The sequence below is a fragment of the Excalfactoria chinensis genome, chromosome 6 (assembly GCF_039878825.1).
Source record: "Excalfactoria chinensis isolate bCotChi1 chromosome 6, bCotChi1.hap2, whole genome shotgun sequence".
NCBI lineage: Eukaryota > Metazoa > Chordata > Aves > Galliformes > Phasianidae > Excalfactoria > Excalfactoria chinensis.
This window is the reverse complement of record NC_092830.1, coordinates 13,385,164-13,413,138: the sequence shown is the minus strand read 5'-3', so window position 1 is coordinate 13,413,138 and position 27,975 is coordinate 13,385,164. Positions and strand designations below refer to the sequence as shown.

The 27,975-nt window shown below is 37.3% G+C and overlaps 1 long non-coding RNA gene across 1 annotated transcript in view; it reads right to left on the bottom strand.

Annotated features, from left to right (window-relative positions):
- LOC140253777 (uncharacterized) overlaps window positions 1-27,975 on the bottom strand; it is a 347,687-nt gene that overhangs the window by 225,481 nt on the left and 94,231 nt on the right. Inside the window, exon 3 of the long non-coding RNA XR_011903983.1 lies at window positions 7,707-7,885. This is a non-coding gene — a long non-coding RNA (uncharacterized lncRNA). The remainder of the gene's footprint in view (window positions 1-7,706; window positions 7,886-27,975) is intronic.

Below are 27,975 nucleotides of genomic sequence, written 5' to 3'. Positions count from 1 at the left end.
TGGAGTACTGTATCCACAGATCTGGGGTTCCCAGTAGAAGAGGGATGTGGATCTGTTGGAGTGGGTTCAGAAGAGGGCCATGAAGATGATCAGAGGTCTGGAACACCTCTCCTATGAGGACAGCATGAAGAGCATGAAGGAGCTTAGCTTGTCTGAGAAGAGAAGGCCCTTGGGAAAACCTCATTATGGCCTTCCAGTATTTAAAGGGAGACCATAAATGGGACGGAAATCAAGAATTTATGTGATTAGATAGTTATAGAAAAGGAACAAGAGAGAATGGTTTTAAAGTAACAGAGAGGAAATTTAGATCAGATTTCAGAGAAAGTTTTTCATGGAGAATGTTGCAAGGTGCAGAAACAGGCTGCCCAGAGGTTGTGGATGACACATTCCTGGTGCTCAAGACATAGAAAAAGCCTCATGGCTTTTTCGTTTGTTTGTTTTTTGTAAGTCTTAGACAATTTCAAGTTAGAGCTTTGTATTTGTTTTTATCTTCTGGGAGGATGGAATGATTCTATTAGCACACTTTAAACCAAAAGACAAACTCTTCTTCTTGAGACCCCAAGGCAACCTGGGATGAGGATACCAGCCTTTATTCCCCTCCTACATTATTCTTTCCAAGTGGGAAGCAATTTTAAAAACTCGAGCAGTGTGGTTTTCCTCAAGGAGAAGTACATTGTGTAATCAATGATAAATCAGATGCTGATGCAGCTTCTTTGATCTTAAGGATCAAGCAGACAAAAACCACGCTTGCCTGAAGCATCGCTGCACTGGAAAGACAGCACAGTACTACTTTGTGTAACACTTACAGTGTGATGACATACACACCAAGATAGGCAGATTCTGTTAGACATTACCCATGCATCAGTGGACTACGTTTGATTTGCCCAGCCTCTGAAAGCAAATAAACTCAGCTTCATTAGTTTTCTTGGCATTGAGATGCTTTGTCAGGGAAAGAAACTTATGGTACACAAACACAAAATCCCAGAAAAACATAAACCCACTGTCTGAAGAACGGGAACAAAATACATCTTATCAGGGTTTGCAGATCGAGTGGATTGTAAGATATTGATCTCTAGCTTTATTTTATTTAATTTCTTTGTCTACTTCCAAGCCACACAGTTAGTATGATTTTCAGTTTGGCTGGTAAACATGAACTGCAAATAGTGAATGCAGAAATATTTTGATCTATTCTACTTCCAATCAAATTTTCATAATATAAATGAAGTCTGTACAAACAATTTGCATCTACAGCTAGCTTTGGTGCCCAAAGGCCAGATGTACTGAAATAAGAAACTTACTGAATTCTATTAATATCAAATAAAAGACACTTGTTAACCTTCATGTGGTTTCACCAGCACCCGAAACAAGTGTTTTTACATGAACTGGGCAATGGTTCCCTTTTTCATCTAGTCCGTATCAAGCTTCTCATAAACTGCATCTTTTTTAAAAAAATAAGACAAGGCTGAAGGATCTAACCATTTATCTGGAACATTTAAACCTCACTTAGCCACCTATACCTTCAAAATCACCCTATTCAGTGATTGGAGGTAACGTCAAATATTAGCCACTGAAGAGATGTCACTGAAGTCAATTTCTATCTAGCTACCAAATTCAGGATTCTGCACAAATAGCTTGTAGGCATTTCTCTTCTTTTATTGAAACAAATCTGTACTGACATCTAAGGAAAGCCTACCATCTGCTGGGAGCCAGTGAATCCTTATTATTCCTTACCTGAGATGAACGGGTATTTAAAGGTCATTTTTTCCTGAATGTTCTTCAGGTTCTTTTCATTAGATCGCAAAGCAAAGCCCATGTCAGCAAGAAGGTTAAGAACAGTGAAGTGAATATTCTTAATATAAGCAGAATAATTTAACCTAGAATATGATAAAAGAGACTGTCACCATAAAAAAAAAAAAAAAAAAATCAAAAAAAAAAAAATCTGTAAAATGAGTCTCAAAAGTGTGAAAAAAATGAAGAATGAAGTAACTAAGTACAACTGTCACATTTTTATCCACTGTGGAGAAACAAATCATTTAGCTTAGGCTTCAATCCTCCGAATGAACCACAAAACACCCACACCCAAGAGAACAATGTAAATGATTATTCTCACAGATATTCTTGAGTTGGGTTGGTTTTTTGTTATCGAACAATCTCTCCCTTTAACTAAGTTTTGACTGCTCTGGTTTAGGCTGTGCCAGTTAAGAAAGCTTCCATAACACCAGCTTTAGCATACGATCAAGCTGTTCTAATATTTATTATTCCAGTCTTTGTTTCTTTGTTCTGAATATCCTGTTTCCCTCAGTAATGAAGTTTCATCTGTTTTCAGCTGCTCTTAAGAGGGTGTCATTATTACTGTCTAATATAAACTGTAATCTAGTCTGTCATCAACATGAAATATTTAAATATTATTTAAAATGCTAATCATACACCATGAACATCTTCCAGATTACACCAAGCTACACAGCACATGTGTATGTGTCGGTGACAGAGACTATCATATAAGCTTTATTTTCTTGCAATAGCAGGGACAAAGAACTACATTTTTCTTAGTAGTAAGCAATAAATCCTCAGGGAGGTGGGAGGACTGTAAGAGCTGTCTTACATTTGGGAAGCAACAAGACAGAGAACCTTCTCTATAGGTTTCATTAACTAACTGTATCAGTGTGTTTTTGTAAAGGGTTTGTTTCCTTCTGAGGTCACTATTGAAAGCTAAAATGTAAAGTACATTTTTAGGGATTTAAGGGATTTTGGGCCACTGAGAACTTCCTTTAGAAATTACGCACTCTGGCCAATGTGAAAAAAATGCATAGAAAATTCTTCCTACGCCTGCAAAGTACTTAACCTATTTCTCATGTTCTGCAAATGGAGGCAATGCTTCCTAAATATTCCCTCAATCTGAAAAAATCAAACTTAATTCTTTGTATGAAAATTTCACTAATACGCATGAGCAAAGAAAGTTAATGCTAATTAATCTACACTTGAAGTACTCTGTTATCAAAACACACTTTTAATTCATTTTGAGATGCAGTTTCTGCCTTAATACATTTATTGACATATGTTCTGTGAAGAGACAAATTCAACAACAGGGATGCTCAGATAGTTTTAGTAATCACTGAATTATGATGTTCAGAACTGTATTTGTTTTGTCTTATCTGTTAGTCTCAGTGGTTTGTAATTCTCTCTAGCACTTTGTTTAACATGTAGGTTGAAAAAAATAAATAAATAAAAATCAATCTTTCTTCTGCACATAAATGCTTGCAGAGATGTACATCTCCACCATATTCCGGTGACACAATAAGTACTGTTTCCTATTGCAGCTGAACTACACCAGAACAGTTATTAGGCATATCAGCCAGCACAGCTGAGCTTTATTATCAAGTGAGAATCTGACCTACCCTGACACACTTCAGCATTCTATATTCAGACAGCGTTGTAGTGCAATGTAAATCACTGCCAGCTTATTTTCATAAAAATACTTCTTAATTTTCATTGTGATTATGCAAGCTACACCACAAACATAAGTGAGAGAACACTCCATTCTCATGACCCGTTGTGAACACACTACAGTTGATTTTCACAAGGCTCTGATGAGGTTCTACTGAAGGGAAGGAGTTTGTTTTTTCCAGCAATGACATACCAGAAATAAGTGAAATCAGATTATACGAAAGGATAAAGGAACCCTATGGATTTTTACAAGTTTCCTTTTTCTGCAACACTGATGATGTTATACAAGTTAAACTTCTCAGTAAAACAAGAGCTTTTAACACCCTCTCTTCAAGACATGCATATCATTCTAGGCTTACTGAGGAACACAATAACTGAGACTGCTCTAAGGCATAAAGCATGCCATGCCATACTCATCCACCTCTGAGTAGTTTCCTAGGAACTGTCTGAAGAAGAACTGCAACAAGAGCGAACTTACAGCAGAGCAAACTTGTGCTTCACCAGGAACAGGCATTCAGGTCTTACTGGAAAACAGATCAGTATAGTTTCACATATTAGTTTTATTTCCCTGACCTACAACTTATTACAGGTACTTTAAATCAGAAGTATTTAATTTTCAGATATTTTGTTTACTATACAGCAATTATTTCTGATAATGCAGACTTACTGAAACAAAAGGGAACACATTTTCATAGACTGAACTCTAAATAATGAAACCTCTCCCCCTTCCTTCTGCTAAGCAGGGATCTATTTCATTTTCTAAGCAGACTGCTGCACTCAAAACATTTCAAATGAGGCAAGAAAAATGTTTGTGCCATCCTAAAGTCCTCCAAACCCTGCTGGGCAGCTGGCTGTACTGGACATAGATCACACTACCAGGTGCTGACCATGCTCTGCCAGCTTCTACAGTTGTCTCTAGTCCTGCCATGTGTTGCCTTAGAGTGAATCCTCATTCGATTTCCTGCCTAATTGCTCAATTCAGCATTCATTTGCTAATGGTGCCTCTTTTGCCAGTCTACCATGTGTTTTTTCATCATTTTGCTTCACTGCTAGAACCAGTTGAATAAACAACAATCCATAATTCGGTCACATTCCCACATCAAAAACACCAAGTTTGGTCCTCCGTCATACATAAAAATCGTAATTGTTTGCAAATATTTCTGTTACAAATTGGTAGAAATACACTGACTCTGAATTTTCTGCAAGTTCAAAGAAATTGAAAATCACTATTAAAAATATACTGGTCATTATGTGCTACTCATTTGAAATATTCCATTCTGTTCAACCCAGAAGAGTGCAGATAGGTACAAAAGAAAACATTAGGGCAAGTGTACAAATGCAAACAGTGCCATTTGAAATCGCTTTTCAAATGACTGCTAAATACAGATAAGTATCCAATCTTCTCCCACATATTCTTTAAGAATGTCTTTAATTATCACTGTTAAATGCTCTCCAGGGTTTCTGTCCACACCAAATATGCAACAGTGGGCACTGAAAGTTGAATTCGAAGCTTCTTTGATTTCAAATGTAAATGCACACTTTTATTGAGAAAGAGATGCTCAATTCAACAGGTTTGAGACTTTAAACTTGAAATTATATAATTCACAAAAGAAATCTAGTAAATACTGAAAAGCAGCTTCCTTTGCAGAGTAATCTTCTCCAGCTAATATGCTGAGATCTAGCAGCTCCAGGATGAATCAGAAGAATAAAATAATCACTGTTTATTTTCTAGAAACCAAAACTTGATGCCACAGATGGAAGCGATCTACAACTGAGACTGCAAACCTAACCTTCCTGCATTCCACATCCTGAAAACTGGCTGAAGAGCCACACCCTAAGGGCTGTGCACAGGAAAGTCACTAGAGGAGTATGGCAGCGTGTGGTATTGGGACCAATACAGTTCAATATCTTTACTAATGCCCTGGATGATGGATCAAAATACTAAGTCAGCAAGCCTGCAGATGCTAAAGAACTGCACGGAAATGCTGATGTACCAGTTGGTTGTGCTGCCATGCAGACACCTGAGCAAAAATAGAAAAACAGGGCAACAAACATCATGAAGTTAAAACTGAAAGACCAAGTCCTGCACTTGGGGAGCAGTAACCCCAAACACTGGAACATGTGGGAGTTTGAAATGCCAGAAAGCAATTTCATAGAAACATGGGCATACTGGAAATAGTCCAAGAAAGGGCCATGCAGGTGATTAAGGATTTGAAACACTGATAGTACGTAAGCAGGAAGTAAGCGAGATGGCATTTTCCAGTCTTGAGAAGAGGCTCCAGAGGGATGCTATACATGTATATAAATAAATACCTGATGGGGAGAGAAAGAAGATGGATTCACTTCAGAGGCACGTAACAAAAGATCAAGAAGGACTTTCCATTTAGATTTTCATCTAAACATAGGAAAAAGCTGTTTAATTACAAGGTTGATTGAACACGAGAACAGGTTGCCCAGAGAGAGCTGTAGAGTCTCTAAGATATATACAAAACAAAAACAGCCCTGTGTACAGCTGACACTGATTTGAGCAGAGTGGATGGACCGGATCTCCAGAAGTCATTTTCCAACCTCAATGATTCTGTGAAAAACAGCACAGCCAGGTGGTCTGTTCAGCTTTGTCCACTCAGAGAATGACTGGAAAAAGACAGACCTGAATACACCAAAAGCAAAGTGATGTACAAAACAACATTTGTTCTGGCTGACGTAGCATGTCTGGCATAGCTACATCACTGTCTGACAGTACAAATACCAGACAAACCTTCCTCTGCTTCTGGCTGTTCTGACAAAAGCAGAAAAGTTTCCATCTCGCTTAAAACACAACAATGAACTGAAAATCCTCGCTTCTGAATAAGGAAGGCAGTAAGACTAGGAGGTGCCAATTCAGTATTTTATCTTTATCAAAATTTTCCATTACATTTGAGTGAAATCCCCAAACAGGAAATTTCAAAACAATTGCATTTTTTGTTGCCAGTACTTCAGGCATCTTAAACTGTAGAAATTTAGCCTCTGGCACAAAATGTTCCAGTGTGCCTTCATATTTATTTCACAAGTATTTGAAGTCTGATACCACATTTCAACTTTTACAGCCAGAAAAAGTGTAAAATCTGTTTTTTGCGAATCATACCAAGTCTTTGGCTTCTCCTTAATTCTTTGAACACCTGCTTATTTAAAATTAATACACCCACCTCCCTACAGTACTGCTACAAGTTAGCTCCAGAGAAGCAGGTGGATTGGTACCTCATAATGCTAATGCACTAACAAAATGGTAACTTGCAGCCCTAACAGGGGTGCTACAGGAGGGAAGTGATTTAAACATGGTTTGGAAATCTATCAAATATTAAAACTTTTTAAAATTAGAAGTACAATCACAGTAAATTACATCAAACGTTCAAACGGTCTCACAGAGACAAATGGTTAAAATTATTTTGTCAACTTAGATGAAAATTCCAAATGTCTTCAGATTCAGATTATCCAGTAGATCAGCTAGAAGCTTGCCAGAAGAGTTAGGAGACAGAAAGAGTAAACTAAGGAGCATAGAAAGAAATCACTAAAATGTCTGAAGATTTTTTCCTTAAAACTTGTATGAAATTTACAATTTAAAATGCATGTTAGATTGTTTTTTGGTTTGGGGTGTTTGTTTTAATACAGAGGTTTTCAAGTACCAGCATGTTCTTCCATGTGATATTAAAATAGCAAAATCTCAAGGTTTTTACTCGTATTTACACATTTCACCAAAAAACATACTGAGAGCAGCAGATGTTCCTAAGTACAGTGAATTTTCCAAAAGGAAAAGTCTGCTTGATGGCAGTGGTAGGGTTAAAATGAGAAAGCAATTACCACTTTTTGGAGAAATCAGTACACATGTGGCATGTCATTATATGACTATTCTGGGAGATTTCTCTAAAACATCAATCACATAAATTGGGACCATTCCACAACCATCGTTATTGTCCTAAATCCCACTGGTAGTTTTCAAAATTATTTTGTCATCTTGCTTATTTTGCTCGCATGTACAGAACTACAGAAATACATAAAACTAATTATATACAAAAATATTCTTAAATATTACACCACCTGAAAGCAACTTAAAACAGCCAAACTAGATGTAAGCATGGTATAAAATTCTTACTCAGAACTATGGAAAAGACTGAATTTCAGCTAATACAGTTGGACTGAATCTCAAATAAAAAATTTAAAAAAAAAAAAAGTAAAATATTCGACTAAGGGTCAGAAAATCACACAGAGCAGAAAATACTTCTTACCTACAACAGTTAATTCTGGAACACTGGGAGCAGGTAGCAGCAATGGCAGGTGCAAGGCAGGGACCATCTCATGCTGAAGCTCACTCTCTGCCCAATGCTTCATTTCTCTACATCTTTCTAGACACATCTCTCATCCTAGGCATTAATTCTTCTACTTCAACACAACAGTTTTCTATTCCCTGGAAAAGGAAAAATGAAACAAAATGTTTAGAAACAGATCTCAGTGTAATGAACCTATAAACATGCGCTCATCCTGTTAAGGACTTGTATGTTCTCCTTTTAATTACAAAATTGCAAAATCATGACAATCCATAAGGACCCCCAAGTTCTTCTCTTCAGGGTTGCTCCCAATGAGTTCTTTTCGTATCTGGGATTGTCCAGACTCAAGTGCAACACCTTGCACTTGGCCTTGTTAAACCTCATTAGATTTTCACACGCCCACTTTTTGAGTTTGTCCAGGTCCCTCTGGATGGTGTGCTTCCCTTCTGTTGTGTCAACTGCACCACTCAGCTTGGTCTCATCAGCAAACTTGCTGAGGGTACCACTCGATCCCAATGTCTTTGTCATTAATAAAGACACTGAAGAGCACTGGTCCCAAGACAGACCCCTGGGGGAAACCACTGATGACTACCTTATATCTGGAAATAGAGCCATTGAAAATAACCCACTGGTTATGACCATTCCACTAACTCTTTGTCCACCAAACAGTCCAGGCTTCAAATCTGTATCTCTGCAATTTAGAGATAAGGATGTAGTGCAGGACAATGTCAAATGACCTTGCACAAATCCAAGTAGATGACATCAGTTTCCCTTCCTTTGTTCATCGGTGCTTCATCATAGAAGGTCATCAGATTGGCCAGGCACAATCTGCCTTTGGCGACGCCACTCTGGCTGTCTCAGATAACCTCCTCATCTTGCACATGCCCTAACATCTCTTCCAGAAGGATCTGCTCCATGATCTTCCCAGCCAAAGAACTGAAGCTGACCAGCCTGTAATTCCCCGGGTCTTCCTTCCTCCCTTTCTTGAATACAAGAGCTATGTTTCTGTTTTCCCAGTCCCCAGGGCTTTGCCTGATGGCCACAGTTTTTCAAATATGATGGAGGGCAGCTTGGCAACCACATCAGCTAATGCCTTCAGAACCCTGGTATGCAAGTTTTCCAGCCCCACAGACTTGTACCCATTCAGTTTCATGAAGTGGTCTTGGATTGGGAGGGATTTTGCCAACCTGAACCCTGCTTAGAAGTTCAGAGGCACGAGAAGCCTGGCTAGCCCTGAAAATTGAGGCAAATGATTGGTTTGGGTGAAGCAGGCAATATTTAACAAAACAGACATCTTTACAGAAACTCATAGGAATCAGTTAAATTAACATCTATCTTTAAATTAACACTGGCCAGCATTTGAATGCATTACTAGCTTATCACTAAAATAGGTAGGCCTACCTGCATGTGGAGATTTACTCCAACAGGTGAATGTAAATTACAGAACTGTTTAAGTATCTGACAATTGGTGGTATCTTGGGGTGTATGTAATGATATATTTGGAGAAAACAAGTAGCCATAACCATATGTGATGACTGACTACAGCGTGGGAAAGCATTCAACACAAATTTAGATAGGTTTTCAGAGATCAATGGGGTTATGCAGCATCACAAACTGGAGGCTTGCTGGATGAAAACAGCATGTTCTAAGATCATATGTTTGATCCAGAGAGGACTCTGAAGTAGCGTTTCAGTGACTGTTTTATACCCTACTCATTTCTAGCTATTTTTGTGAAAAGAGGCACTGCTCATCCACAGATGGTTGATTTCCACATATTGTCAGTGCTCCATTAATTGGTGGTATGGCCAAACTGAGCTTAAACAGCATAGCCCAGAATGACACAGCATTGCCAAAGTACAGAGCACTAACAAGACTGGGTAGAGAGTGCCCTTGGTAAAGAGCAAATATGATTCATCCAAAAATGTTTGGAAACTATGTACTATTTCTGTATGTTTACATCAGATTTTCCAACAGCATCAGTGTGTCCTCACCCATGCATGCAACATCTCTATAAACTCAGAGGACAATCTGACACAGCACCAGTGCACATGTAGCTCCTAAAATTCTCATGGAATCAGTGCTAAGCTAGACCTAAAAAGCAACCGTGGACTCCATTTAATATGGCATGCATGTTAAACTAATCAGGTATAGTTTTTTCATGCTTCCAGTACCTGGAATGAGACACTGGCTAGCTCTGCAAATATTTACTTAATCCTAACAGGCTTATAATATAAGCACAGGCTGCAGTACATGCAAAGTCAATCACTTTTATATGCTAGACAGGCAGAGTACAAGGTAGCAGTTTCTCTATGGCAGTGCATCTGACCTGCCACATACCACTTGCCTAGTCCAGTTATGTGACTTCTGCACCTGTATCATGGAAAGTTCAAAGCCCAGGTGTCTGCTCATGGATAACTCAATGCTTATTACTCTGTAAGAACACAGCAGATTACCTTGATGAATATATGGAGAATTCTATGTCAACCCACATAAAACACCATATGGCAATTTCCTGTAACATCAGTTCTACTCAGAACATAATTTTACTGTCACTCCTGCACACAGTAAAGCAGTGTCAAGTTCCAGCAAAGAAATATTATCTCTCCAAGGGCTGTTGTCTTCCTTCCATTAACAGTGATTTTAGCAAGGAAAAATTAGAAATACTTCTGTAAATTACATTTAGGAGTTAATTTCCTAAGTGCAAACAGGCATGTACTACAAGCCAACAATGACACAAACATAAGAAATGTTAAAATAAATAAATAAATAAATCAGAACACTCCCTCCCATCCAGCCTTTGAAAAATTAGATTTTAGTAATTTACAAGTCCTGCTTAACTGTCCCAGCACAAAATTATAGCAAGGACTCTGCCTACCCAGTGAAGCATAGATGAATCAGGACATGGAGCTGTTAGAACAGGTCCAGAGGAGAATCATGAAGATTATCAGAGGGCTGGAGCACCTCTCCTATGAGGATGGACTTAGAGAGCTGGGGCTCATCAGCCTAGAAAAGAGAAGGCTCTGGGGAGACTTGATAGTGACTGAAGGGGGCCTAGAGGAAAGCTGGGGACGGACATTTGAGAAGAACATGTGGCGACAGGATGAGGGCAAATGGTTTTAAACTGGAAGAGGGCAGATTTAGACTAGAAATTAGGGAAGAAATTCTTTCCTGTGAGGGCAGTGAGACATTGAAACAGGTTGCCCGGAATGGCTATGGATGCCTCCTCCCTGGAAACATTCAAGGTCTGCATGGGGCTTTGAACAACTTGGTCTAGAGAAGAGTGTCCCTGCCTATAGCAGGGCAGTTGGAACTAAGTGATCTTAAAAGGTCCCTTCCCACCTAAGCCATTCTATGATTCTATAATAAACAGAAAATAAGTTGGATGTCCTGAATAAGAGAATTGAGATAACTGAGGCTAATTCAATCAGAGCACTGGTTTGATACACTCAGAGAGCACTAGAATTGATCCTAGAATGCAACAACCTGCATAAATACCATTTCATTGCTTTGGTTCGTTTCCAGATGGCTAGTATTGGTTCTATGCTAGAAATCCATTTGCAATGAAGTAGGCAAGTCAGCAAGAACAGCCTAACTGGCCTGGAAAACACTGACATCTATTTTCTCTCCCCAGATGACATCAGCTTGTAAAATACACCCTGCTGAATGTTCATAAACCCACGTTTTTAGCCAGCTTTCATGAGCCCTGAAAGACACACTTTAAGCAAGAAAATTTTAGTAGGACTTTTACTGTCTACATACCCATTATCATCACCTTTATTAGTTTTTTTCTAGATAACAGCTTATTGCCACTGGCAAGAAGGCAACCCAGTTCACATTGCTATGCTACTTTATAGCTACCTGTTGGAGGAACACAAAGTTTACTCTGAAACTGCACTATAACTCTTTCAGCAGAAAATTGATACTGTGGGTGGGGGACCTTTTTCATGACAATTTATTAAGTTATCTATATAAAGTTTATTTTAGACTAAAAGCTTGTCTTTTTTTGCTATTGTAATTGTACATCAATGTTCATCACAAACACAAAAATCAATAAGTGCTCTGATTAGAGTATTATTTCTGTAAATCACAGTACATCACAGAAATAGGGGCTATTAATCTTTAAAGTCATTTCAATGTCAGCATTATGTTTAAAAACTGATCTAACAAAAGTTACAGTAAAAGTTATGGTAATAGTATCAATCAGCTAGGGAAAATAAGTAATGGAAACCAACATCTGGAATATCTTGAAAGTCATAATTATTATACAATCTTATTTGCCATAGGAGATTTAAAATGAACTGTTTCTATAAAAGCTTTATTAAAAATTAAGAAAACAGTGGCAAGCTTTCATTGCTGCAGTATTCTCTAAAAATGAAAATAAGTCAACGATAACAGTGATATTTGGTGCCTTCATTTTCTGAAAGTACTATAATTAAGGACTACACTTCATTGTAGAATTAATGCTAAAATATTTGTGAGCCTGCAGTGGGGGCATTGGAGCTTGATGATCCTCAAGGTCCCTTCTAATCCAAGCCATTCTATGATATGGTAAGTATCTCAAGATTATAAAATGGCCTCATTGTAGCCCTCTTGTCAAACTGTCTGAACTCCAACCACTTCAATTAACTGTAAAACTGAAAGAAGAGTAATGTTATATTTGGGAAAGACACTGGAAAAAAAAAAAAAAAATGGAGCCAAGGAGTTGTCGTTTTGTTCAGAAACCCCAAAGAACTGCAAAAGGCACAATATTGTTTTCAGCAGTCAAAAACCAATGTTGATTTTTCAAAATTTGTTCATTAGATACCCTCTGTAGCACTAGGATCTTTTTCAAATGTTTTTACACTACACTAACCAGCGACTCAAAGATAACTCAGATACAGTAACTTATTTACCAACTTTCTCAAAGTGCAAACACTTAAAAAGTCTGTAGATGGTTCGAAAGAACTCCAGCCTTTCTCATGGGGGATACATGATACATAAGTATCTTTAGCAGCAGACTGTGTCAGTTACTAAGAAAATATGCTTACATTTCCCATGTAAATCATTATCAGAAAAGTTCTATTCTTCCACATCACAAGTGGCAATCTCAAAACTTATGTACTCCTGAATTAGACTCTCTTTGGGATTTAAAATACGCTACATTTCTATAAATGAAATGCAAATTTTGAAGAAGCTAAAACTGATAATATACTAAGGGAAGACAGTCAACAGAAAGATTGTCAAGAGTCAGATTGTGAGTCACAAAGAAACATTTACAAGTTGAGTTCTCTTTCCAACCCCTTGCCCAAAAGAATTCTTTCAAGTGCTGGGAAATTATACTTGTACTACCATAACCACGAGTTTATGCCAACTACAGCATTTGTAATGACCACCCAGGAGAACACTTTCAAATGCATGAAGTGTAAGATAGCATGTTGAGTGAAACATCAAAATATTTAGTGGAATAAATTCAAGTCTTCTACAAAGTTGTAGGGTACCCTAAGCACAGAATATATAATAACATACCAAGGGAAGGTAGTCTTTTGCATCATGGTGTGAACCATGCACTCATTCACATCATGCATAACTAATGGTAGTTTTACTTAAATGAAAACATAAAGCTTTAGGAAAAAATAAAAATAAAAAAATAATAAAAAATTACCAACTAAATTTTGTTGCTTTGCAAGTACACAGAGGCAGAAGTATGGCTTTGATTTCCCTACAGTCACCATTCAAGCATTTGGTCAAAAAGGTACCACCACATTGTTATGAAAACCCTTTACTACTGACAACACAGTGTGCCTTTCAGAAACAAAGTCCCAATCCACTCTGTCACTTAAGCTTGTTCTGAAGAACTCCAGTGAATTAAGTATATTGTTTTTTTATTTACATAATTAAATTAATTACTGATTTTTCTCAAATAAGTGTACTGGGCTAAGTCTGGATGTGGCAGTCCCCACAGACTCAACATTTTTAGCACACCAGCTGATTCATTCTAAAGAACAATCCACTGTCTATAAAGTAAGTTTCTAAATATGGTAAATTACTGTGTGGCCCAACAAAATGAATTTTTGTTTTCTTTACAGCTGGCCTGAGTCAAGCAATATTCTGAAAAGAAAATAAAGCAGCGGCACAGTGCCTGTTGCAAGGGACCAGGGAAAGTGCATTCACCACACAGATATGTCTCATATACAACCATTTTAATCTTGCCTAGTGAACCAGCTTTGTACCAGAAAAGCCTTCAAATTTTGATTTGCTAGCATGTATTGATTTTCACTATCAAGATTGCTCTTAGTCAACAGAGAAGTAATTACTTTAAAGATTGTTCCAGTAATTACTCATGTAGCCAACCAAGAGGGAAGTAATTACTAAATTAATTCTACCATCACCAAAGAAATGAAGAACATACACAGGTTGGAACAAAGAACACAAAACATTTTTATAAGTCATATGCTTAAATTTCAAATATTTAAAAGTGCTTTAAGTTCAGTCAATTCTATCTAGAAAAAAACAGTCTAGACAAAGAAATACTAACTTCAGGAAAATTTACACACAACTTTCAGTGTGCCCAGATTATTTGCATTGCCAATGTGTTAAAAATATCCTTTCCTTCCATATTTCCTTTTTGGGTGTGATCACTTTGATCTCTTAACTTTATTGAATACAAGTTGGCCTGAAAGAAAGAATCAAAACCAAAATCAATTCACAGTGGTGTTCCACATGAAACTAATGTAACAACTCACAATACTTTAAAGTTTGGGTGTTTTCAATACTTTAAGGTTTGAGTGTTTTACTGCCCAAGTAACATTAGTAGTCTTTAAACAAGAAGTGTAGCTATTTTAGGTGAAGCTGATACATTTCAAGACACTCAGTAACTGAATGTCACCACACTGAGTTTCTGAAAGACTGTATTAGTGAAACAAACATAAGGCTGATCTATCTATCAGCATACCGTTTTCTTCACCTCATGAAGAAGGCCACAAAGCTCTGTGGAGCTGTCTGGAGACCAGCCACTGCTCAGGGATTGCTGGGCATCAGTAGGCAGCTGGTGAGACATTGTACTGCATGAGTTGTTGGATATATAGAGATATACCTATATATACACATATCATATTATGCATTTTCATTTCCATTTCATTTTCTGTCTTAGTCAACACTTTTTATCTCAACGTACAAGTTCTACTTCATTTCCAGTTCTCTCCCTCATCCCACTTCGGGGGATGAGTGAACGTCTGTGTGGTGCTGTGCTACTTGCCATGCTAAACCACAACCTTGTTCGAAGATTTATTTTTTCAAATTAAAAAAAAAAAATAAAAAATCCTTAAGGAGCCTATGTTGATTTAAAACATAGCTTCACCATCTGCAGAGTCTTAAATCCTTTCTTCATTATAACATACCTGTAGATAAAATACTTCAAAACCAAACATCTGCTTTCTTCCAAGCACATCTATCAAGAAAACCAGAGTTGTATTTTTAGGGATTATATCTTTATATCTAATTGCCTAGTTCGTGCACCCACGACATTTGCTTTTGACTGGGCTTTCATAGAGCAATCTAACACCAGAAACATTAGCCTCTGCAAAATGTAAATCGGTCCTTGAGCATGTCAGAAAATCTTGTAGATATAATGGTGTATGATTAACAGCAAAGAACTTCATCCGCTTCTAAGGAATACATGAACAGGGGGAAAGAAGGGGAATATTGGTAAAAACTTGGTAGAGGACTCTTGCAGACCATTTCTGTGTCCTCTTTGAATTCATTTCATTGACCACTAAAATTCTAAATCCCAGAATTATTATAGCCTGGAAGTTTCAAAAAGCTCCAACCAGACTGGAGCTCTACTAAAAGGCAGCATGGGCACTCTAACAAGATATGATGAGAAATCACATGCTAGGACAGGGAAATCTGATACTGGCTCTTGTCCATACAAAGGAAAACTAAGAAAGAACAAATAGTAATTGCAGTTTGGGTAACCTGTGAAAATCAACCAACAAAGCCTTTCTGCCTTCATCAATTCAAGGTCACAGCAGACATAAAGTAATGAGGTCTCTTCCTCTTTAGAGCATTCCATAATTTCTTTGTGAACACAAGACAATCCTCTTCACCTCTCTTTCCTTGCATCTACCATTTAATATAATTAAAACAAGAAACACTGACTTTTCATTTTACATCCTATTTGCTCCTTTTTGTAACTTGCTATGCACTGTTTCTGTTTGTTTGGGTGAAATTATTTTCCTTCGTAGCTTGCTTTTAAGGGGACTGATTACTAACCATAGCCCTTTAGGAATCACTTCAGGATTTCTCCACATCTACTTGGAAAGGGAAAAGGGATAAGTAAATTTACCCAAGGGTACCTCTATTAATGTCCAGCACAAAGCTGACAGAAAAAAAAAAAAAAAAAAAAAAAAAAAGTCATCAGGAATATGGAGAAATACTATTCAGAGCACTGCTCTGAATGACAGAAGTCTTTTTAAAGATCTCCCTTTCCTCCTCTTGACTTTCCTCTTTATTTTTAAAATATTAAATTAAACATAGCAACCTCATCAGAGCAACCTGTAGTGATCAGCTGCCCTTCTTACTGTCAGGTCTTTGACAAATTTCTCTGCTGCTGAGAAATGTTTTTCAAGTGGCAACCTGGTCACCTGACTAAGATTTTCACCTGCACGTTTCTCAAAAATCACCGCCTGATTGATTTCCTTTGTGATGTACTCAAGGGCATTGGCATGCAAGTCTGAAAAGCTTTGAAGGCATTAGGGTCTGTGAAGAGAGAATGCTGACTAAAGGCATAGTTCTACTTCGCAACTAGCTGCAAATTGTCGTCTTCTCCCTAGCAATATCTTGAAAAGAAAGAAAAGCCACTAAAGGTAGTGTTCCATCTAACCTTTATGTGGTGATTTCAATCTCTGGTTATATATCCAAATCAATCAACAGAGATTACAGAAATGATAAGCAACTATAAACAGGCTCCTTATCATTGTTAGCCTCTGTCACATAGTAACAGTACAAAAGAAATAACACATCTTCTTGAGAGGCTGTACAACTACTATGCAAATTATGACTTTCTATGCAGGAAAGTCCATCAGAGGAATCTGGACAGGCTAGATCAGTGGTCTGAAGCTAATGGGATGAAGTTCAACAAGATCAAATGCTGGGTCCTGAACTTTGGTCACAGCAACCCCAGGCAATGCTACAGACTTGGGACAGAGTGTCTAGAAGACTGTGTAGAAGAAATGAACCTGGTATACTGATCAATGCTCAGCTAAACATGAGCCAGCAGTGTGCCCACATAGCCAACAGTGCTAATGGCACCAAGGCTCATATCAGATATAGTTGCCAGAAGAAGAAGGAAGGTGATCGTCCCTGTGTACTCAGCTCTGGTGAGGCTGCACCTCAAGTACTGCACTGTGTTTTGGGCTCCTCACTACCAGAAAGACATTAAGAATCCAGAAACTGTCCAGACAAGGGCAACAAACCTGGTGAGGGATCTGGAGCACACGTCTTAAGAGGAACAGCTGAGGGAACACGGACTGTTCAGTCTTGAGAAGAGGAGGCTCAGGGAGACCTTACTGCCTTCTACAAGTACCTGAAAGGATGTTGTGGTGAGGTGGCAGCTGGTCTCTTCTCTCAGGTAGCAGTGACAGAGCAAGTATGTATTGGCATGTATTTGAGATCTGCTTGAGAACATTTGGATGGCCAGATTTTGTCCAAAGTGAGTAAAACACAGCTCTGTCTCTCCCTGAACAAGGCTGTTCTACTAGTACTTTAACATGTCTGAAATCATGATCTGCTTTCCTGTCATTCCACTGGCAAAAGCTCTATTAGGTTATGTAACAACAAATACAAACACTATTGCAGAAGTGTCGCTGTTATTCCCCAACAAATAAAGCTTTTCAACATTAACAAGGAGATTTCTATGTTACATGTAGATATAACCATTATTCTTGAAGGCAGTCATCTATTTTTATCTTTTGTTTTCTACTATAGGAATTTTAGACTATCTGGCATTTCAGCAACCCTATCAGTTCACAGAAGTGCCTGATTCATTAATGCGTTCATCTCAATCTTAAAATTCTAGGGCAATTAAATAGGAATTGGTGTTTCTCCAGAGAGGCTTCTCCATCTAAAAATAAAATAGAAGTTAGACAGTGACTGGCATTATTTATTACAACAGTTCTACTGGAATGATAATACAGCAGCTTTCACATGCAAATATACGTACATTTAAATGATTTAGTAAGGATTAAAGTAAGGCGCTTAATACATTTCTTTGCTTGTGCTCAATCTTTTCATTCACTTAAGAATCTTATTAAAAATGCCTCTCAAAGTAATTCTTCTGGACTGTGAAAAAATGTCAGTAAACCACAAGGAGAATATTTTTGTCTCTGAAAGAAGAGATGCTACATAGGAAAAAAAAAATAGCAAGCCAAAAATATTTCAGTAGCTCCTTACAAGTCAGGATTCAACAATACACTTATACCATCTAAAGAGGTAACAAATAGGTATGTTTAAAAATATACGTGTCACTGAAATACTAAAACATTCAACAGGAAATAGGATCATAGCTGTAAGATTTATCATGTTAAGGTTCACCTCAGATTTTAATAACTACACCTTTCAGCACCCTTAAAACAAAGATCCAGTAAAACAGGTAAGATCCAACTCCGGCTTGTCTTTGCAAATGCAATAATAATTGTTCCTTTCCAGGATCAAACAAAAATAAGATCATGTACAAAAACTTACATTTCTGTTTTCAATGCAGTATTTTCTCACAGTCACAAGTTTATGCTGTTTAGTAACAGCAGCACAAAGCTGCACAGTAAATCTGAATTGCAGATGTTTCGCTCTGTTGCAATGTGGAAAAGAAAAAAACATTCCAATGAAGACCAACCAGCTCTGCATGAAACTGTTAACTGAGGAGTGGTTCCTCAAAATCCCACTGTGCTGTTTAATAGTCAGGGCTGCTTATCTGCTGCAATAGCACATTTACTTCAAAAACATGAAGCTGATATGATCCACTATAACAAAAAGAGAATATGCAAAGTCTACTCCATCTCTTTGGCCTCTTTGGAACAATAATTATCATCTCTTGACCCTCAAATATGATTGATTTGAAAACATGGAGGCAAGAGTCAGAATCCACATCTATTCCCTGAAAAGGCAACATCAGTAGGAGAGAATTCAATGTGAGTCATCTTTGCATGAAAAATATTAGTGCTATACAATAGATATATTAGCCTCACCCCTTCACTATTTCTCTCTGTTCACTTCTACGAAAAAAAATTTATAGGTTAGAATTCCCTCTTCTTGCTGTGAGTATCTTCTGCAGATCCTGAAACCTATTACAATTAAACATTAGGTTCTTGAAGGCACAATAGTCAGTATCCTAACTACATAGATTACTCCCAAAGTAATGCCTCCTATATACTTCCATGAAAACAGATACAAAAGGCATAACAGCACTATTTGACATAGGAAGTTCACTACAAAACACTATTTCTCACCAAATTCACCACTATACATTTTCACCTGCGATCAACAAGACCCAACTTGCTGCAACTGTAAAAATCTGCAAAACAGCAGCAGTGACTACACGTTTCACAGCTGCTGCGATGGCAATGTTGCTGAAGCACACTAGCCACTACCTCACTGTGCCAATATCCACGGTTTGGTCTCCATAAGTATTCACCAAGTGTCTATTCATGTCAATGGGTGCCATTTTTTCGACACGAAGTAGTTCAATTTTACAATTTTGCTTCATACACACATGTATGTCAGACACCATTTTGTCAGAGTGCCCCTTTGCTGCCACCTGTTGCATTGCAAAAAAAAAAAAAAAAAAAGTTTGAACATCAGTGGGAAAGTTCAACCTCTACCACAACCTTTACTGCATGATCAATTATAGTTTCCATGGAAATAAATAGGAGCCATTACTTTTGGAGTGGCCTCTGTGTACATGGCCCAAGACATTCCTGTTCAGTCAGTGCAACTCAGGCAAACCAAAAGGTCAGAAGCCTGTGGGCTAGGTGATCCAAATGCAGTGTATGTTTGAAACCCCAGAACAAAGAGTTGAAACACACTTCACAAAGGTCTGAACTGCAAGAAAATTTTCTTTCAGAAATCTCTCTAACTATACTATTACCAGCAGATTACAGAGATTTTATTTATGGTTTGCATTAAAACAGAGCATCATGATTTTGCTGCTCTGCTGACAATCAAGAGACATGCTCTAAATTGATTCCAAGTGTTTATCAATACCAAGTCATGTAGAACAGCATGTTCGCATGCCTCTATAGTCATAAGTTATTGTTCTTTCTGATTATTCAGAGTATATCATTTCACATCCATCCGTCCATCAAAATTAACAACCTCATGCAGAGATGTGGGCAAGTGAAAGCATGGCTGGAAGGCTGCTCAGAAACAAAAGATCTGGGGAAGCAATTGTCCCCCTGTACTCTGCACTGATGAGTCTGCACTCAAACACTGTGTTCAGTTCGAGCCCCTCAAAACAAGAATGGTTGCTAGAATGCAGTCAAAGAAAAGTAATGAAACAGAGTGAAGGGACAAGACCTGTGAGAAACAGCCGAGGAAACTGAGGTTGTTTAGTCTAGAGAAAAAGCTGAATGAAGACCTCATCAGTCCCTACAGCTACCTGTAATAAGGTTGCAGCAAGGAGATGTTGGTCTCTTTTCTCAGGTGACGATTGATAAGATACAAGTAATTGGTCTCAAGATGTGCCGGGGGGCTTAGATTATCAGGAAGAATCTCTTCATGGAGAGGGCAGTTTAGGCATTAGCATACATTTCCCAGGGAAGTTATGGAGTCACTATCCCAGGAGCTATTTATAGATGGATGTGGCATTAAGGGACACAGTTTTGTAATGGGACTGGCAAATCAGATGGGCAGTTGGACATGGTGACCTCAGAGCCCTTCCCCAGTCTAGATAATTCTATGATTCTACTATTTGTCCAAAAATGAAAACATAGTGTATCAGAAGTAAGAAAAAAAAGTCAGGATTTTGGACGTCAGTATTTAAATAAGAGCCAATTTCATTTATTTTAAGAGCGCCTTATTTGGGTGCTATGAAATTTAAATAAGCTCAACAGGTTTTTAAGAGCACAAGTGAAGACTTTATGCACCTTAAATAATAATTTTCAGTGGGTGTAACTGAGTTGTATCAGTTATAGTCATAGACACCATCCTCTATACCTACAAAGACTCTACTTTTACAGCCATGTTCAGTATTATTTTCCCCTTCTTTCAGAGAAACTTCCTAGTATGAAAAGCTGATGATATCCAATTAATTTTGAAAAATAAATGCAACCTATTAGAATCATACATGACGACAGCCTGTCAGAAAATAAAGACACCAAGGTATTGCGTGATGATGCAATGACTTGACAGAAGAACAAATGTTTTCATGCATCTCAATTTATCTGCTTTAGCCTGAAGGACAAAAAGAGGATTTGGGGATCCCCTGTTTCCCTTTTCTGGAGGCACAGATTTTGCAAAAGCCCTTCACCCCACTAGTCATGGAACTGGGCTGAACCAGCCTGTAAACCATTGACAGTCCTGATACAAATAGTTGATATAACTTACAGGATCCTTATGTCATGTTGCTGGGGGGAGGAAGTCAACCATTTCTGTAACAGTCCACTTAAAAGAGGAGCTTCACTTCCCCCACACATAATAGAAAGCTGCCTGACCAAGGTATGCAGAAGAGCTGAGATTGAAGGCTGAGTGTTGCATTGCCTGCATGTAAGGGATGTCGTCAAATGCATGGAATTGGAAAAATAGGTAAGTAACAAAATCCAGTTCATAATGACGTGCATTAAATTCAAAACCTGTTTTCACCTTTTCTCAAAGGAGGACAGTAGTTGCTTAGTACTCATTTACCACACAAGCAATATTAAAGTAAGTAATAAGTATGTTCGCTGTTTTGGTTTTTTGTTGTTGTTGTTGTTGCTTTTTTTCTTCCAAATAATCTGTTTTAAATATGAAAAACACTATTAAATGTGAAGCGTTTCTAATCTGGACTATAGTGCAGTCAATATTCACTCTGAGTTGTTAGGATTTCTTATTCTTTTTACTGTAGCTTGATCATAAAACCTAAAAAACAATTATTTAGACAAGATGTCAGTTCTGACATGACAGAGAAAGTTTTTCTATATGCCAAGTGCTAACATACCCACGGAGCTAAGGAGTAAGCAGCAGCAGATCTTGAGGCAGCGCAGTTAGGCTGGCACCTTGGTGTGCAAATACAGACAATCTTCACACTACATCTCAATGGTCTTAGCAACTAGTGTCAGCACAGCGCTAGCCAGAGAAATCCTGCATGCCAGCTCTCTGCTCAGCCTAGATTCAGCCAGTTCATCACCTCATGTTCACATTTAATTATGTTTACCCAGACCAACTCTTCAAATAAATGCCTCTCCCAATTACAAAACCTATACCTCTACCAGCAGTGTCCTCAGCGTGGGATTTGTGTACATTCACTCTTTTCCTGCAGAATTTCCTGAATTATTCTTCAAGTACAACTACTTGTAGAATGCATCTGAAATGTGCTCACAGTGAATCTCCTAATCTTCCCCTAACAAAACTGAGCTTTGAAGAGGATTCCCTTTCCCTACTGAGGTAATGATACAACATTCCCACTCTATTTACATAGAATAGACTTCCTGAGCTGGCTTTAACTTTATTTTCCAGAATGGCAATGAAAAAGGCGAGAAATTATAATACAAAGTTTTGAATCCCTATACTATTACATGTTTGCATTTTAAAGAAAAAATAATCAGTAACCAAGAATAAAAAAAAACCAAAAGCATATTCCAGCTTGAGGGACACCATGTTTTTATACCATATGAACCTTGAGAAGGCAAAGTTAACACTTAAGTGGAAAGCTGAAGAGCATGCCAGAATTTCTCTCTTTCTAGCTACAGTCCATCCTCAACCTAATCAACTTTTTTTATTAGTTTATCAAAAATAGCTAATCCTTGACAAAATGCATCTTTTCCAAGACTAATTTTAAAACAAAAATTGCCAGAAAATAGGCCACCAACTCTACATAATTAAATAGACCTTTCCACTAGAAAAGATGAAAGTGTTGCAAGTTCTTAAATATTTCACATTTTGTACTTGAATTAACTTAGAAATTTAATTTCCTTTTTCCTATTTCCTTTTGGCTACAAATATGAATATATAAGTAATCAAATATTTTATCGCATAAGTTCTGCCTGTTTTCTTTTCCAGAAAAGGAAAAAAAAAACAAAAAACAAACAACAACAACAACAAAAAACAACATTATTTTGAACAACTGTTAATGTTAGAAAAACAGGTAAAATTCATAGGTCTTTTTCAGACCAAAACATTTCATTCAACATGAAAACTCTTCTGAACAACCTATTCCACAAGCAATCTTGTCCATACTTTCTATCATTTAGTCCAAATCCAAGTATTGTCTTATAAACTGAAATCCATTCTGGTTTTAAATTCTAGTAAATAAACACAGAAGTCACAGAACTGTTTGAGTTGGAAGAGACCTCTAGAGATTACCTTGTCCAATCCTCCTGCAAAAACAGGATCCCTACAGCAGGTAGCACAAGTAGGTGTGCAGGCAGGTCTTGAATACCTGCAGAGTAGACCCAAAAGCCTCCTCAGGCAGCCTGTTCCAGTGCTCTGTCATCTGATAGTGAAGAAGCTATTCCTTGTATGAAACCTTCTGTGTTCTAGTTTCTACCTGTTGTCCCTTGTTCTATTGTTGCTTGCTACCAACAATAGTCCACTCTCACCAATTTGACTCCTGCACTTTAAATGTTTAAGAACAGTTACAAAATCCCCTCTCAACCTTCTCCAGGCTGAACAGTCCCGTGTCTCTCAGCCTTTCCTCATACAGCAGATACTCTACATAAAGCAAGTAAATAAGCACTTCCATATACTCCCCAAGTGTATTTCAGAGGAAGTTCAGAATGTCTAAAGATCTTTTCTGCTGTTCAAAACAACAGTAACAGGAGGAACCCCCCCACACACACACCCCCAAGGCTGTGATTCATCTCATTTTGGTCAAATACACAGCCCTCAGAAAATGCCTTCATTGATGAGGATTAGTTCAAAACTGATAATTAGCTCACATCTAAAGATACATCTGAGACTACTAGAAAGCACAAGAAATTCACGTAGCACTCTGAAAATTTGTAAAGAAGTCTCAGCAACACAAAAATCATTGAGTTAGTCTTGAATATTCTATTGTACTGCAAAAGCATTTATAGGGAATTGATTATATTAGCTTTGTAACGCTTCCTGAAGTGAGGTTATAAATACAATATTGTTAAAAGTACTAATAAACCTAGCACAGCACTAGCTCTGAAATTTATTACTGGTAAATTTTTTATAGCTTGCGTAAATTACTTTACTTTCAGTATATACAACATTCCCTGCAAGAGGAAGCTGATTCATTAAGACAAGATTCAATACCGATGTGTAAGCAGTTAGGAACTTTTCCAACCAAAGAACTGAGTTAACCATATGGGATTTTCTAATTGGAAACAGACAGCAATATCTTTTCTGTTGGGTTAGGGGTTCTTCCTTTTGCGTATTTGATCAATAAAGTTTCTCCTTAAAGCAAAAAGCTATTTCAAAGCTAAATTCCACTTCAATACTTGAAATATGAAAGAAGGCTTGGCAGGAACTTCAGCAAAGTAGAAAAAAAATATCTTCAAAATAAGATTTTTAAAACATTTATGGACTAGAATATATGCAATTTCTATCACAAATGCCCAATATTAACATTCTCAGCTAACTGGCTGAGTAACTGAACTGCTTCTACAATAAACCAGAACTGTCACCTCAAGCCTAAGAAATAAGAGGGACTCATCTGCCTATAGGTAGATTGTATCTACCTATACCACAAGCAACCACCACCCAAGCAACTTCCTACATCTGTTAACAGCCAGACGCTTCTAGTACTGCCAGCTGAAACTTGATGATCAGTACTACATAGCAAAGTTTGAGAACTTATGCTTCAGAACTATAATTTAGCCATGTTAAGCAACTCTGCCTGTTTCCATATAAAAATATACTCTAGAAAATACCATGTTAAACATCAGTTGAAAGACAGAAAGGTAGTATATAATTAAAGCTTAACAGACACTGAAATGTTTCTTTGCAAGAGTCTGAATAATCTGCATCATATGTGACAACAAGTTTTATTTCTGAACTTGAAAATTACATGGGTTTCATCTGAGAGAGAGAAGTGGGACCAGTTACTTTCTCTGCTGAATAACAGTGAACTGTTATGTCTTGGATATGAAAAGCATTAGTAAACAGTGAGTTACATGGCTATGTCTTCACCAGCCCAGCACAGTTTACAGAAGCTTTTTGACAGAACTAAAACATGGATGCCACGCCACAGGGCTACACATATAACTATGCACTTTTCTCTCTCCACTAGCATTAGGGTTCAGCTGAGAAGAGCCTAACAGACAGGTTCCTAGGAACAAAGCTTATTGATGTCCTCTGACAAAATGATGGCTCTCTTCCATCCTGCCAGAGGAAAAAGCTTTAAGTGATTACATTATAAATAAGCTATTTCCTTTAGAAACAACTTAAATGAGAAATCTAACAGCTGTTCTGTTTGCTGCTCCACTCCAAGGATCAATGAACACTGGATGTGTCAGTTAGTAAGACACAATCCATCAAGAACAAGCGAGAGGATGCTACTGAAGACTGCAGCTTTTATGTTGTGTTTATAACACTGGCCACATCTACTATACCAAAATATAATATTTAATTCAAACGGCCTAGAAATGTACACAAAAATATTTTCAATGACAATGATTAGAATGAATAAATGTAAACAGTAATTTCTTAAGGGCCAACTATATCATGAAAAGCAAAATACATCAATATATAAAACGTATAAAACACCAGCTCCAGAGGAAGGTAAGCAGTAACCCTTTTTGCAGTGATTATATGCATACACACCAATGTACATACCCATATATGTACACACATGCCTGATAACTCTGGATGACTGTCAAACATTCCTTGCAGTTTCCACCAGAAACACTCTAGAGAGACCCTAATCCAGTTCATTTCAAAGTTTTGGAAGCATGTTTATTCAATATATGATTAGTCTGAGCACTCAGAAAAGTGCAAGACTCATAAACCAGCATCTTGAAAGTACAACTATCAACATACATGCTGTTTGTCCTTTATGAAGTCAACTGTATGCTTCTGCAATCATTAAAAGATGCAAGTGAGAAGTCATTGACAGCTGCTTCTGTTGAAACCCCTTGTGAATGATATTTTTATTTTAAAGTTTAAAATGTCAGCTGAGAACCCTGAGAAGGGAATGAGAGATCTTCCTACAATGCGAGATTAACATTGAAATGTTTAACCACTCCATCGCATCATTAGGGGAAATAATTAGGCACTTCACACAGACACTGCAAGCTAAATTACAAAAGGCAGTTTATGAACTACTTTTAACATATTTTTCTTGAATGAAAAGAATGTACCAGCAGACAGACAGTAATCACATTTAATTTCCATCCTCAAGAAAAGTTTCAAAGGACTGAAGTAAGGCTTCATTAGGGGCCTACTCCATTTTCAAGAAAGGATTTATCACTGCTTAATCCAGTAAAAATCCATTAAATTTCACAGACAAATGGTGTTCTGGAAAGGCCAGAGGTTTCAACCAGTCACCATAATTTACTGCTTTGGAAGTAGATTATTTTTCAGCTACACAAATTTGTTCTGAAGTCAAGGACTGTTCACAGAAAGATAAAATCTAACAAAGCAAGGAATGAACAGAGAGAACAGAGATCACCACAATAAAAAACTTAGTGTAGAAGTTGTACTGAAGAAGATCAAGTCAAAATTTTGACATTCCTGACTGTAGCATGAGATGGTATGTGATCTTGCTAAATACACGGGGTCTATATCGAAGACAACAGTCTCCTTTTCCCATGCTTGAACTTTAAATACATCTGATTTGCAAGTCCTGTGTGTCAAACTAGGAATGAAACATCCTGATCAGAATACCACAGATAAGAAAGTCACAGAATAAGCAACAGCACAATCTGGCAGTGTTTTTTTCATATATGTACACCAAAAGAGTTGGACAAATGTTTACATACATTATAAAGAAGCAGCACACTTCACAAATGAATTTTACAGATCCAATTCTAAATAAAGATTTCTTTTTTGGGGAATTGGTAGCACTTACAACTTACCTGCCCTCAAGAACAAAGGGAATACATTAGAACAAACTGAAGCTTGCAACATTCAAATATTTTTCTTAGTATTTGTAAACAGTAGAAAGAGAACCACAATTTCCCTTCCTAGATACTCATCTGGTTACCTTGTAATCCTTCTCTTTTTTATTTTTAATTGTGCGCACCAAAATCTTTTATCTTAGCTTCTAATAATGTAGTAGAGTCACAATTCTATATTGCCACACAACAAGCACCATCAAAAAAATCAAGCTGTTTATACAAAGTCATTCATTTTTATCCCTAAAATCATATTTTGCTGTCATCTGAAAAAATTTCTGTGTGACATTAAAGATAACGCAATATCACAGTAATAAGGAAATTACTTTTCTTCTTAATGCCTCATTACTGACATTGCTAGTATTGTATTTGTGCATCTGATACAAGAGGTATCTCAAGGGTAGTTTTAAGAATGTAAATGATAGACTTCTGCCCTCATTCACATAAACAGAAGCACACACATTTTAGTATTTATAAGCCACTGAAAGTATTCCCACATGCTATCATATTTGATTGCCTTGTGATAAATTCTAATTTTACAAACGTCCAGATCATTTCACTGATTTTACAAATATCCAGATCATTTCATTATCAACACCAGGTCAAGGTCAATGAAAGGTGGATGATGTAACTCATATTTCATTAAATGCATTAAATGCTTCCTCTATTTAATACTTCCTAAAATAATAAGGGAAATACATACTTGGAAGCTACACTGTAGTAGAAGCACTGCAGTAATAGGAAGATTGATATTTAATCTTTATTTTCATACCACACTTTCCTGGTTTAAGAATAAGATCTGATTTTCCTACTCTGTATGCTACGTATCATCTTATCACAAAAACTTAAGGAATGGAAAGAATTAGATACTCTCACTTTGTTCTGCTCATTTCATGTCCTATGCCACTGAATGCTCAAAGACAACAGACACTTCACTGTAACAGCACAGCTGTGTCTGCATGGTAACACTGTGCAGACACTGT